This window comes from Vulpes vulpes, chromosome 4 (assembly GCF_048418805.1).
Source record: "Vulpes vulpes isolate BD-2025 chromosome 4, VulVul3, whole genome shotgun sequence".
Taxonomy (NCBI): Eukaryota; Metazoa; Chordata; class Mammalia; order Carnivora; family Canidae; genus Vulpes; species Vulpes vulpes.
Genome location: NC_132783.1, coordinates 23168715 through 23181266, shown reverse-complemented (window position 1 = coordinate 23181266; position 12552 = coordinate 23168715).

The following is a 12552-nucleotide window of genomic DNA, read 5'->3' as shown; positions in this document are numbered from 1 at the left end:
CTATACCTATTTTCAAATGTTTCATATGATTTTTCTTTTGGAAACTGCCTGCATTAGGAGGGTGGTGAGGATGTAATCAAAAGCGGGATGTTTGCTTTGGTAAACATTATGTATGTGCCAGTGGATATTTTGAAATTTATTATTACTAGTAGTCATATTAGCATTAGTATTTTGCATGGGGTCTTCAGGCGGGCGGTGAATGGTGAAAACAGAACGTATTTCTAATGTATGGGGCTTTTAACTCCTACAGTATCTTCCTTAAATTTTGATTTCATGAAGTGTTTTCCAGTGTGTCAAGTTCTTAATCAGTTATGCCTATGATGGTTCCTGGGCAATCATAATGAAAGACAACAATCAAACCTTGAGTTGTTCATGTGTGGATAAAGCTAGAACTTTGCCCAGCTTTAAAACAGATGCTACCACAAGAACAGATTCACTGTCAAAGTTCACTCTGTCCCCAGAATTTAGTTTCACCTTTATGATTCCGTATGAATTTATATGGGCTGATTTTCTGAAGATGCCTTCTGTGAGTGGTCCTTTCTGATTGATAAAGGAATGCATATCCTGTAGGGAAAAAAAAGAAAGAGTATATAGCATTTCATATCCCAAGCCCAGAGCAAAAGCTTTCTTCCTTTTGGAAAGAGGTAGGGATGTGATGGTATACATTTTAGAGCTGGAAGTACTAAAGTCAATTTAGATTCTTTAGTCAATGACTCTCTAGAGTTTCTAACCAAAAAATCCACCTTACAGTCATACACTGAAATATTGTAATCACTTATTTTAATACGATTTTTTCATTGAATTTATCCTTTTAAACAAACTTCCATGTTTCAAGGCCTTTGTGGAATCCTCGCCTGTCTCCTACTTTACCAGTCTTTTCTCCTTATTCCCTTACATAGATGCTCTTCCCCCAAGTATGGAATACTTTTTGCCATACTCATTTCCCATTCATTGATTCCTCTTTAAGTGATTGCATCCTCCATTCCTACTATCTCTATTTCATTTCCTCTTTTCAAATCAAGCTCAAATGCTCTCTTCTTATTCTCCAATTACATTCCCTTCATGAGTCTTTCACTGTCCTTTGCTCTATCTTCATGTCCTCTCCCTGCAGTGTAGAAAGATAATAAGGGCTGGAGTGAGATAGACCAAGGGACCAGAAACTTATTATGCTTCTGATCTATTGTGGGACCTTGGGCACATGCAAACTGTACTGAGAACTTTCTAATTCATTTGTAAATTGTGGAGGATGATAGTTTTAGCTACCCCCTAAAATTGCCATGATGTAAGGACTGGGGTAGTAGCTAGCAAGTAAGTAATGTGGTAAATTTCTTCACACATAGCATAACATTCCCAAATCTAGTGCAGTGCTTGCAGAGGTCCTGGGTACTCAGTGAATTTCCACACTGAAAATTCAGTACACCAATTTCAGATAACACATAACCAAACTCTTTGGCTGTCATTTAACATATTCTGGTAGGATTAATGGATTCATATTTGCCACAAGATGAGTCTTTATGCTTAGGTAAGATGTTTTCTAGTGTTAGATTAAGTAGACTCAGTTGAAGGAGACCTGAAACTACTGTGAGTTCCGGAAGACAATGGCAGACTGTGAAGATGATTCATGCACACAGAGTCCATTTTGACTGATCTGAACAGCACTACGTAGGTCTCTGTGGAAACAAGTGGAATGGACAAAAAGTTGTCCTATTGTATTAGCCTCATGACTCTGCAGTACCTAAATCAAATGACACTACGAAAGCTTCTCAGCCACAGCAGGGGCTGTCCAATGATTTCTCCATTTGGGTGTAGGTTTACATGAAAACACTTGGCCTCTCCAAGGTCCCCCTCCTCAGGAAGGCAATAAAAGACCAAACTGAGACCTACCAGAATTGGGAAGGGCAAGTTGTCATTATCACAGATATCAATGAGGGAAAATGGAAAGAGCTGTCTGGGTTTTGCAGAAGGTGCAGGTGTGCACTGGTTATTTTTGCAAGTGCCAGCGCACCGCCAAAAGGCCAAGTTTCTGAAAACACTAATTTTAATGGTCTTCTGGCCTGAATCTAAGGAAGAAGGGAGATTAGTGTATTTTAATTCACTTAGCCTTATTTTCACCATTGCTATTATACAGCGTGTTCATTGTACTGGCTAGACGAGGGAAACTGAGTCATTTGTTGTATAGAATTCTGCACGTTCTGATGTTGGCTAATACCATCCTCTTGGTGTTGAAGACTTCTTGCCCATATCCTTCAGACTGATGGTTAAGACTAGAGACTCGATCACACTCAAGGTCAGTATTTCCTGTGCCATCAGTTACTGTCGATTACACTGCATCAGGAGACACTGAACCTGTAGACGTTTGTTTTCTACTGGTGTGATCAGTGGGTTCAGGTGTCGGATCTCATTTTAAAAGCTAGAAGGATTTATATTCAAATCACGTGGAGTTTGCTAATCATAGGCTTTCCCAGCCCTTCTCCCCTCAGCCTCAGATATCCTCTTTGGTTTTCTCAGTGCTCAAGTTTCTCCCATGCAGAGGATCTGCCTCTTGTGACACAATTTGCCTGAGCCCTACTTCTCTGGTTCCTCTGCTCTGGGTCATCTTCAAGGACGACTTTCTGCAGTCAGGGTCCTTGGGAAGTTGTCATCACATGCTGGCTATGTGGTGGCTGTGTTTTCTTGTCATACCCCACCAACCCACCCAGAGATGATGTTTTTGTTTAAATATGTTTAACATTTACTGAAAAGAGCCTAAACCACAATGAACTGTGGAAACACACTTCCTCATACACACACTCAAACATACATGTATATACACATCTACACACAAGTACAAGGCTTGAGAAAACATAGAAAAAGCAAAACAATGAGAGGTTATAAATGCATTTATTTACCACCAGTTTCCAGAGATGATTTTTAATTACTCAACATTCCCTATCAAAGGAAGAGCTTTCCAAAGAAAAGGTGATCAGCAGTGAAAAGCTGAATTCAGTGTTTCGAGTGGTCAGCTATGAATGTTTTCCTTTGAAGATACCTTAACATTGCTTAAATAAGTGAATTCCTTAAAAGTCAACAGATGAGCCAAGCTGTTGAAGGATAAAGAGATGAGCAACATTTCACCAAATGACCTTAAACACCTGGCCTCTTGGCTTTTCTGGAATGTAGTGAGTACATCACCACCTCCACTGATGTGGGTGCCAGCACTCCACCAGAAGCATCCTGGTTCTGCCACTTAGGAAGCTCAGCATTTTAAAGCTTCGGTTTGCTCAACTTTAACATAAATGATGCTGCCTACAACTCTTAAACTAAATATATAATATTCTACTCAGCACAAGGCAATAAATGTCCCCAGGATGATTAATTTTCGGGGTCACTTCAAAAAGGTCAAATAATGACAAATAAATGTGGCAAAATTTGGGGCATTTGACTTTCAAAATAAAAATATGAATTTTCCAAAGCAATTTGACAATGGAACATTTCTGGGAATGGGAAAACAATGCACGGATCATATATTCTATATGCACAGATACCAATCTCTGTCTATACACTGGCATATGTAAGAAACCTACAGTTCTGTAGTTCTAAATAGCTCACTTGATGTCTAGTTTGGTTCTCTGTTCCAAGACTGCTAGAGTTTTAGGATTCCTTAATTGCCCCCATGAGTGTGTCTATTATCTGGAGTCTTCTAGTGCCAGGGAGGCTGTAAAATGGTGAAGTGGCACTTATCTGGTTGCTCTGTGTCATTGATGTTCACTAATGGCCATTGAGGTGTCGGCACTGCTCTCTTGACCTGGGAAATTGGTCTGTGTGCCTGTTGATGAGGCATGTCTTTCAAACCCAGTGGATTTCTATTTCTTCCATACTATTCTGTGACTGATGGAGATACTTTTACTAACCGATCTGTTCCATGTTGAGGTATAAGAAACTCTGCGTGACCATAGAGGGCCATATTTCTTAGACATGTCAGCTCGCTATTCTGTGAGGAATATCTGCTTCCTTTTGGTTTCCATGCAGGAAATGGTGCAGATATCCCATGGACCTGCCTAGTGGTTTTGAGCTTTTCCCATGAGATTGCCACCAAAATCTTCTACTCTATGCCATGAATCATTTTTGTTTCCTAGAAAGCTAAATCTTTAAGACTCATAAGCAACAAAGAGCTCCCTTTTCCTCATATTCTCCTCTTGCTTCTATTCCCTGAGGAGGTGATTTAGTTGCCTCTTAAGGCAGCTTAAGATGGGAAGAAGGATGAGGGACAAAATACCTGAGGTAAAAAAATGAGTTAGTACTTCAAAGATACTTCCTACCATACTTGGAATACCCCTTAGGAAATGCTGTTGTAGAGAACTGAGGATTAAAAGCCAGTGAAGAAGAGGATATGTGTAGTAGTGGTGCTGCCATGAGTTTTATGATGTGTGGTCTCAAGAAATAATGCCTCCTCATCTTGTAAACCACCATCTTGGGCGTGGTCCTTTGCACAGTCCTCTCCCACATTAACTCTTGAAAAGTCTCTTTTGGTTCTGGGAACTCTTCCTCCACCCTATGAAAGGAGGAGAAGCTACCTTATGGAAGACATGAGGACCAATTGAGAGCCAGCTCCAACAGACAGACACCTAGGTTAGCTCCAGATGAGCTGCAGGCTAACTGCAAGTGCACAAGTGACCTCAGATGAGCCTCCACTGAAGTGTTATGTGAATCATAACCAAGTTAAAAAGTTGTCTAACCTACTGAGTTATGGAATGATTTTTATTATCCATATAAAAACATACAACACAACACAATACAGTACAGTACAATACAATACATTAAAATACAATACAAAAAGTATGTAATAGGATATGGTAGGCATTGAAGAAAAAGGAGATATTTTGTGGGAAGATTTCCTCAATATGAATATATGGGACCAAGGGAAAAAAATTAAATGGAAATAGCTGGGTCTTGGAAGGGGTTCATTTCTCATTCACTGGAAAAATAAAGAAAGAGGAAAAGTCAAGCGTCATTATGGAGATTCCAGTCTTCAGGACTTAGTAAACTGTAGACATGTAGATGGATGGACCCGTGCCAGATGGGTACTTTGTAGCATTCTACAGTTTTGCCTTTTTGGAAATCACTATCACTCTCAGTGGCTTATTTTCAGGAGTTTGTTTTTATGTCACTGATGAAAAACAAACAATTGTCTTATACCAGCATATTCTCAGACATGACACTAGACTAATCTTAATTCCTAATGACGTGGGTTACCCTAAAGATTTCCTCAACACAATGAGGTATATGTCGTAAAAATGCAGACATGTCAAAACTATGGAGAGATTTATGATATGTGTCTCTAGGTTCTGAATCTAAACTCTGTTTTACAAAATGGGGTGTTGCCAGAGAGCTGTGGTCAGCTAGGCTCCAATAATACTCGCTCTAGTCTCAGGGGGAACTTCTAGTTCCATTAGTTGCTTTATTAGAAATGTATTTTACATACATTATTTTATTTAATCTTTACAGCATATCTGAGATTTAGACATTATTTTTATCCACATATTAGGGATCAATAAACTGATACTGAGCTTGAGTAATAGGTCAAATGTCATATAGCTGATTAATGGGAGCACTGGAGTTTGTACTCTGGAGAGGTGGTTTGAAGTCAAGTCAAGTCCTTTTTTACTCAATGATGTTGGTTCTTTTCAACTCATTTCAAAGAGCACTGGAATCCTATGGTACCTCAAGACCACTGAGCAAAACGAGGAGGGAGGAGGAATAAAGCCTTGCACTCTGGTTTCAAACAGAACACATTTATATATTACAAATAGAAATACAAAATTATGCATTATATGCTTAACTACATATATAATATAATATATATGTGGGATCCATTTAAAACTGTGTTTAAAAAAAAATTCCCAAACACTCTATCATACCATGCTATCTCCTAATACTGCTAGAAACTTCTTGAAGTTTCTATGCTTTCTTTGTTCTCCAACAGTATGAAACCTCCCTTGAACTGTGAGCTAGCCTTCGGAAAAAGGAGCAGCTGGGAATCATTGCCCTGGGGATGCTCTGGGCTCCAAAACGGGGCGAAGTATCTACCATGACCCCCGGCAACCTTGCTGTCTGCATCTGGCCAAAGCCAATTAAATTATTCACAGTACCTGCGGCCTTCTCATTGTTATCACAACTCATTGAATTCTCTCCCAAGAGAGAAGTGATGTCTTCTCCAAATATCTTGAGGCAATTTTCAATCAAAAAGTGTACAAGACAAGCCTGTAATGCAAAAAGACCACAAAGGGGTGCTCTTTTTTATATGGCATAGCTATAAGTCACATTTTGTTTATAAATCTTGGATCTAACCAATAATGTGAAAGACTTCTAAGAAGAATTCAGAGTTGATAAAAATATAGAGAAACCTGAGTTCTCTAAGAAAAATAACATAGAGTGATACTTTACAGTGTACTTTGGGTACGGATTTTAAAATACTACTAGTCAGTGGGCTAAAGTTCTAATTTGTCGCCTAGTTTAATAGCTAACATTGTGATATCAATGGTTACATTTTTTAAACTAGCATGGTTTTCAAAGTAACCTACTTTATTAAACTTTACTTATTTTTCAAAATCTCATTTCCAGTTTATATTGGATTGTAACTTATGTATAATATCTTATTTAAATGCGTAAACCATAGACAAAAACTTATGAAATCCATTTCTTAAAAGAGGAAGTATCTTAGTTGGAACGTGGAGATTCTCGTGGGTTTTTTTGTTTGTTCATTTGTCTGTTTTTTGAGGAAAATCTCACATGGCTGGAGAGAAAACATGTCTGTCTGTCTAACTGCAGTCCCTTCTCATGTCTTGCTTTGCCTAATGCTGGCTCTAGACATGGGCTGGGAAAAAGCTGTCATCTTATTAGGTAGGTGTGACTACATTAGGAATTCCTGCAATACTCTACAGGTTTCTGTCTGATGTAGCAGAGGCAAAACAGTAGCCAAGTATTTTTCTAAATGAGCCACAACTTGCAGAGCAAGGCCAATGTATTTGGAGCCATGGGTGCTCATAGTGCCCGAGCCAACTAGAATGTGCCTTAATGACCAGAGGAGCTGGGTGTTGTTACCACTGTGTCATGAGGAGCCATGGCTTTGCCCAAGGTTCCAAGCTCCCCCCTCAAGGATCAGGTTGAGAGTTGAAGCTTGGCATGTCAAACTCCGGAGCCCAGGTTCTTTTCTACCATATCACCCCACTCTATCTCTTTTGTTTAGTCAGTCTAGTATTGAATCTCCTGGATAGGAAAGGAGCTACTCAACTGCTCTGCATTTCCCACTTTAACAACACCCCTTCCCATATTCCACCCGAGTAGGATAACAAACTCTGCCATTCCAAGGAAGCCTATGAAGATGTGCTCTTTTCAGTACTGATGCATCCGATTTACTACTATGGATTCTAAACCCCAGAGGACACAAATGAGAGCTCTCTCTACCTTTTTTAGGAAGTTGTCTTACAATTCCAAGCTGCAGGAATTAGACGGACAAAGAATGCTTGGGGCTATACGCAGTGATAAAATAAAAGCTGTCATCTGATTGGATGAGGTTCATTGCTCAATGTTGTATAACACTCCAAAACGGCATCACAAGAGAACAACATTCGCTTTTGGCAGCTGGGCTAGAAGCCTAAAGTCAGAAAGATGCACTTTTGAATAAGGCAAGTCATTGCACTTAGGAAGCTGGAAGCATAGAGACGGAGAACAGAGGACATCTTTTTAGATCTAGTACACAACCCGCTGTAGCAGAGTTCCAGGCATGAACGTATACAAAAATGTTTCACCGAATTCGATTTCTGAGGTAACCCACTCTGGTTAAATGTTTGACAAACGTAAGGTTATACCATGGGCTGTTGATGCTCTAGGATATCTCTTAGGCCACTGAATTTTGTCTACCAGTTTCATATATTCAGAAGGTGTACAATGGCTAAGGAATCTACATTAATAAGGTCAAGTGAAGAGCAATAATAGCCATAACACATGCCTGTATTCTGAAACATGCCTCCACGGGTATGTAGAATTGAAACTCTTTGGCATTGATCGGTATTTTAGTGGACAAAGTGGCAAAAAGTAAGACAATATTTTCCTAATAGTATATTGGCTGTATTTCTGAGAAATGACCAGACAAGAGCAATTATTGTATCATTACATTTGGGCTGCATTTATTTTCTCCTCCTCACTCGATTCATCAATAACACCAAGGCATTTATCATAAAGGTAGAATGAAAATATACATCCTTGGATATTTCGAAGAAAATCCTTATGTAGATTAAAAAATATAAATATATGCACATATATATGTATATATAATATAAAATATTTATTGGAAATATTACAGAGAAAACACTTAGTTGAAGCTTCTCTCAGTCCCTACTTCCTTCATAGATACCCAAACTGTGACCCACGTGGAGCTCAGCTCTGACTATCCATTGACTTGCACATGCAAAAGCAGGTGTGTGGATTTTCTCCAACAAAAATGAAAGCATCAAAGCAGAGCCTAGGGTTCAGTGGAAAGGAAGACAAAGCTCCCTTCCATCATATCGCACTTACTCTTTTGTGTACTTTTTTGCAAACTATTACAAAAGCTACTCTTATAATTGCTTCATTCTTCCTTTCCTTAACTGTATAAAAGTAGATGGTCTAATGACAACCTCATGTTGGCCCTGAGGATATATTCATTTCTAGTGTAGGCCAATTCTCCAGATAGTTTGACATGATACTATTCAGGCCAAGGTTGCAGAGTCTGATTCTCCACAAAGATTAGTCAACTTTAGGAAGGGAAAACTTTAGAAATGTCTAAGAACTCTATGCACACGTGGTCACCATCTTCCTAGTCTGTGCTTATAACATGGAAATAGAAAAGACCCTACTAAGTCTTCTAGAAACATGAATTCCATGTGTGCACCTTAAAGAGGGCAACACTTATCATGTTATCTGAGTACCTAATGTATCATCATTCTTTCCCCTGTCTCTTGATGCCTATATATATATATTTAGTGCTGTGTTTTACTGTAGCCCAGTGTAGTAGTGGTCAGGGACTATTGCGATTTATCATAGAGTTGAACAGTAATGGACCAAATATGACCTTGATTCTAAGAGTGTCATCATTATTGCCTTAACATAGTTTTGTTCAGAGCTTTTAGCAAGTGCCTAGGTAGATGGATTAAATTCTTTGTTTTCGTTTTCACTTCTTTCTCAATTTCCCTTTTAGAAATAGAACTGGATATCTGTGATTTAGCTGTATAACTTCAAAATTAATCTATTTCTTGAGTCGATCTATTGAATTTTCAGAATTCCAACTACTTGAAGACATGGGGACCAATAAGAGCCAGCACCAATAGACAGACACCTAGGTTAGCTCCAGATGAGCTGCAGGCTAACTGCAATTGCATAAGTGACCTCAGCTGCGGCCAGAACTGCTCAGGTGAGCCTCCACTGAAGTGTTCTGTGAATCATAAACAAATGAAATGGTTGTCTAACCTACTGAGTTATGGAATGATTTTTAGTATCCATATAAAAACATACAACACAATACAATACCATACAGTACAATACAGTACGATTCCAAAAATATGTCATAGGATATGGTAGGCATTGAAGATAGAGGAGATAATTTGTGGGAAGATTTCCTCAATATGAATGTAAGGGACCAAGGAAAAAGCTTTAAATGGAAATAGCTTGGTCTTGGAAGGGGTTCATTTCTCATTCATTGGAAAAATAAAGAAAGAGGAAGTGTCAAGGGTCATTATGGAGATTCCAGTCTTTTGTGACTTAGTAAACTGTAGACATGTAGGTGGATGGACCCATGCCAGATAGGGACTTGGTAGCATTCTGCAGTTGTGCTCTTTTGGAAATCATTATCACTCTCAGTGGCTTGGATTCAGTAGTTTGTTTTTCTGTCACTGATGAAATGAAAAACAGACACTTGTCTTATCCAGCATATTCTCAGACATGACACTAGACTCATCTTAATTCCTGATGACACGGATTACCCTAAAGATTCCCTCAACACAATGAGGTATATGTCATAAAGCGAAGACATGTCAAAAGTAGGGAGGGATTTATGATATGTGTCTCCAGGTTCTGAATCTAAACTCTGTTTTACAAAATGGGGTGTTGCCAGTGAGCTGTGGTCAGCTAGGCTCCAATAACACTCGCACTAGTCTCAGGGGGAACTTCTCCTAGTTCTATTAATTGCTTTATTAGAAATGTATTTTACATCATTATCTTATTTAATGTTTACATCATTTCTAAGATTGATACATTATTTTTATCCAAATTTTAGAGATGAATAAACTGTTACTGAGCTAGAGTAATTGGCCAAAGGTCATATAGCTGATAAATGGGGGCACTGGAGTTTGTACTCTGGAGAGGTAGTTTGACATCAAGTCAAGTCCTTTGTACTCAATGATGCTGGTTCCCTTCAACTCATTTTAAAGAAAACTGGAATCCTGTGGTGCCTCAAGAGCACTGAGCAAAACAAGGAGGAAGAATGAATAAAAGCCTCATGCTCTGGTTTCAACCAGAACACATTTATATATTATAAATAGATTTACATAATTGCGTATTATATGCCTAACTGCATATATAATATAATATAATATAATATAATATAATATAATATAGATATGGGATCAATTTAAAATTTTGTTAGAAAAAATTGCCAAACGCTCTATCATACCATGCTATCTCCTAATACTGCTAGAAACTTCTTGAAGTTTCTATGCTTTCTTTGGTCTCCAGCAGTGTGAAACTTCCCTTGACCTCTGAGCCAGCCTTTGGAAGAAGGAGCAGCTGGCAATCGATCATTGCCCTGGGGATGCTCTGGGCTCCAGAACAGGGCTAAGTATCTACCATGAACTCTGGCAACCTTGCTGTCTATATCTGGCCAAAGCCAATTAAGTTATTCACAGTACCTGCAGCCTTCTCATTGTTATCACAACTCTTTTTTAATTCTCTCCCAAGAGAGAAGTGATGTCTTCTCCAAATATCTTGAGGCCATTATCAATCAAAAAGTGTACAAGACAAGCCTGTAATGCAAAAAGACCACAAAGCGGTGCTCTTTATCATATAGTATAGCTATAAGTCACATTTTGTTTAAAATCTTGGATCTAACCAATAATGTGAAAGACTTCTAAGAAGAATTCAGAGTTGATAAAAATAGAGAGAGACCAGAGTTCTCTAAGAAAAATAACATAGAGTGATACTTTACAGTGAACTTTGGGTACAGATTTTAAAATACTACTAGTCAGTGGGCTAAAGTTCTAATTTGTGGCCTAGTTTAATAGCTAACATTGTGCTATCAATGGTTACATTTTTAAAACTAGGATGGTTTTCAAAGTAACCTAATTTATTAAACTACTTATTTTTCAAAATTTCGTTTCCACTTTATATTGGGTTGTAACTTATGTATAACATCTTATTTAAATGCATAAAGCATAGACAAAAACTGATGAAATCCATTTCTTAAATGAGGAAGTATCTTAGTGGAATTTGGAGATTCCTGTGGGCTTTTTTTTGTTTGTTTGTTTTTGTTTTGTTTTTTGAGGAAAAACTCACATGGCTGGAGAGAAAACGTGTGTCTAACTGCAGGGCAGTCCCCTTCTCATGTCTTGCTTTGCCTAATGCGGACTCTAGACATGAGCTTGCGGAAAAGCTATCATCGTATTAGGCATTGTGGCTCCATTAGGATGTCCTGGAATACTCTAGTAGTTTCTGTCTGATGTAGCAGAGGCAAAACAGTAGCCAAGTATTTTTCTAAATGAGCCACAACTTGCAGAGCAAGGCCAATGTGTTTGGAGCCATGGGTGCTCATAGTGCCCAAGCCACCTAGGATGTGCCAGTAACGACCAGAGGAGCTAGGTATTGTTACCACTGTGTCATGAGGAGCCATGGCTTTGCCCAAGGTTCCAAGCTCCCCCCTCAAGGATCAGGTTGAGAGTTGAAGCTTGGCATGTCAAACTCTGGAGCCCAGGTTCTTTTCTACCATATCACACCACTCTTCTCTCTCTTTTGTTTAGTCAGTCTAGTATTGAATCTCCTGGATAGGAAAGGAGCTACTCAACTGCTCTGCATTTCCCACTTTAACAACACCCCTTCCCACATTCCACCCGAGTAGGATAACAAACTCTGCCATTCCAAGGAAGCCTATAAGATTGCTCTTTTCAGTACTGATCCATCCGATTTACTACTACACATTTCACATTCAAAGCATGGATTCTAAACCCCAGAGGACACAAATGAGAGCTCTCTCTACCTTTTTTAGGAAGTTGTCTTACAATTCCAAGCTGCAGGAATTAGACAGACAAAGAATGCTTGGGGCTATATGCAGTGATAAAATAAAAGCTGTCATCTGATTGGATGAGGTTCGTTGCTCAATGTTGTATAACACTCCAAAACGGCATCACAAGAGAACAAGATTCACTTTTGGCAGCTGGGCTAGAAGCCTAAAGTCAGAAAGATGCACTTTTGAATAAGGCAAGTCATTGCACTTAGGAAGCTGGAAGCATAGAGACGGAGAACAGAGGACATCTTTTTAGATCTAGTACA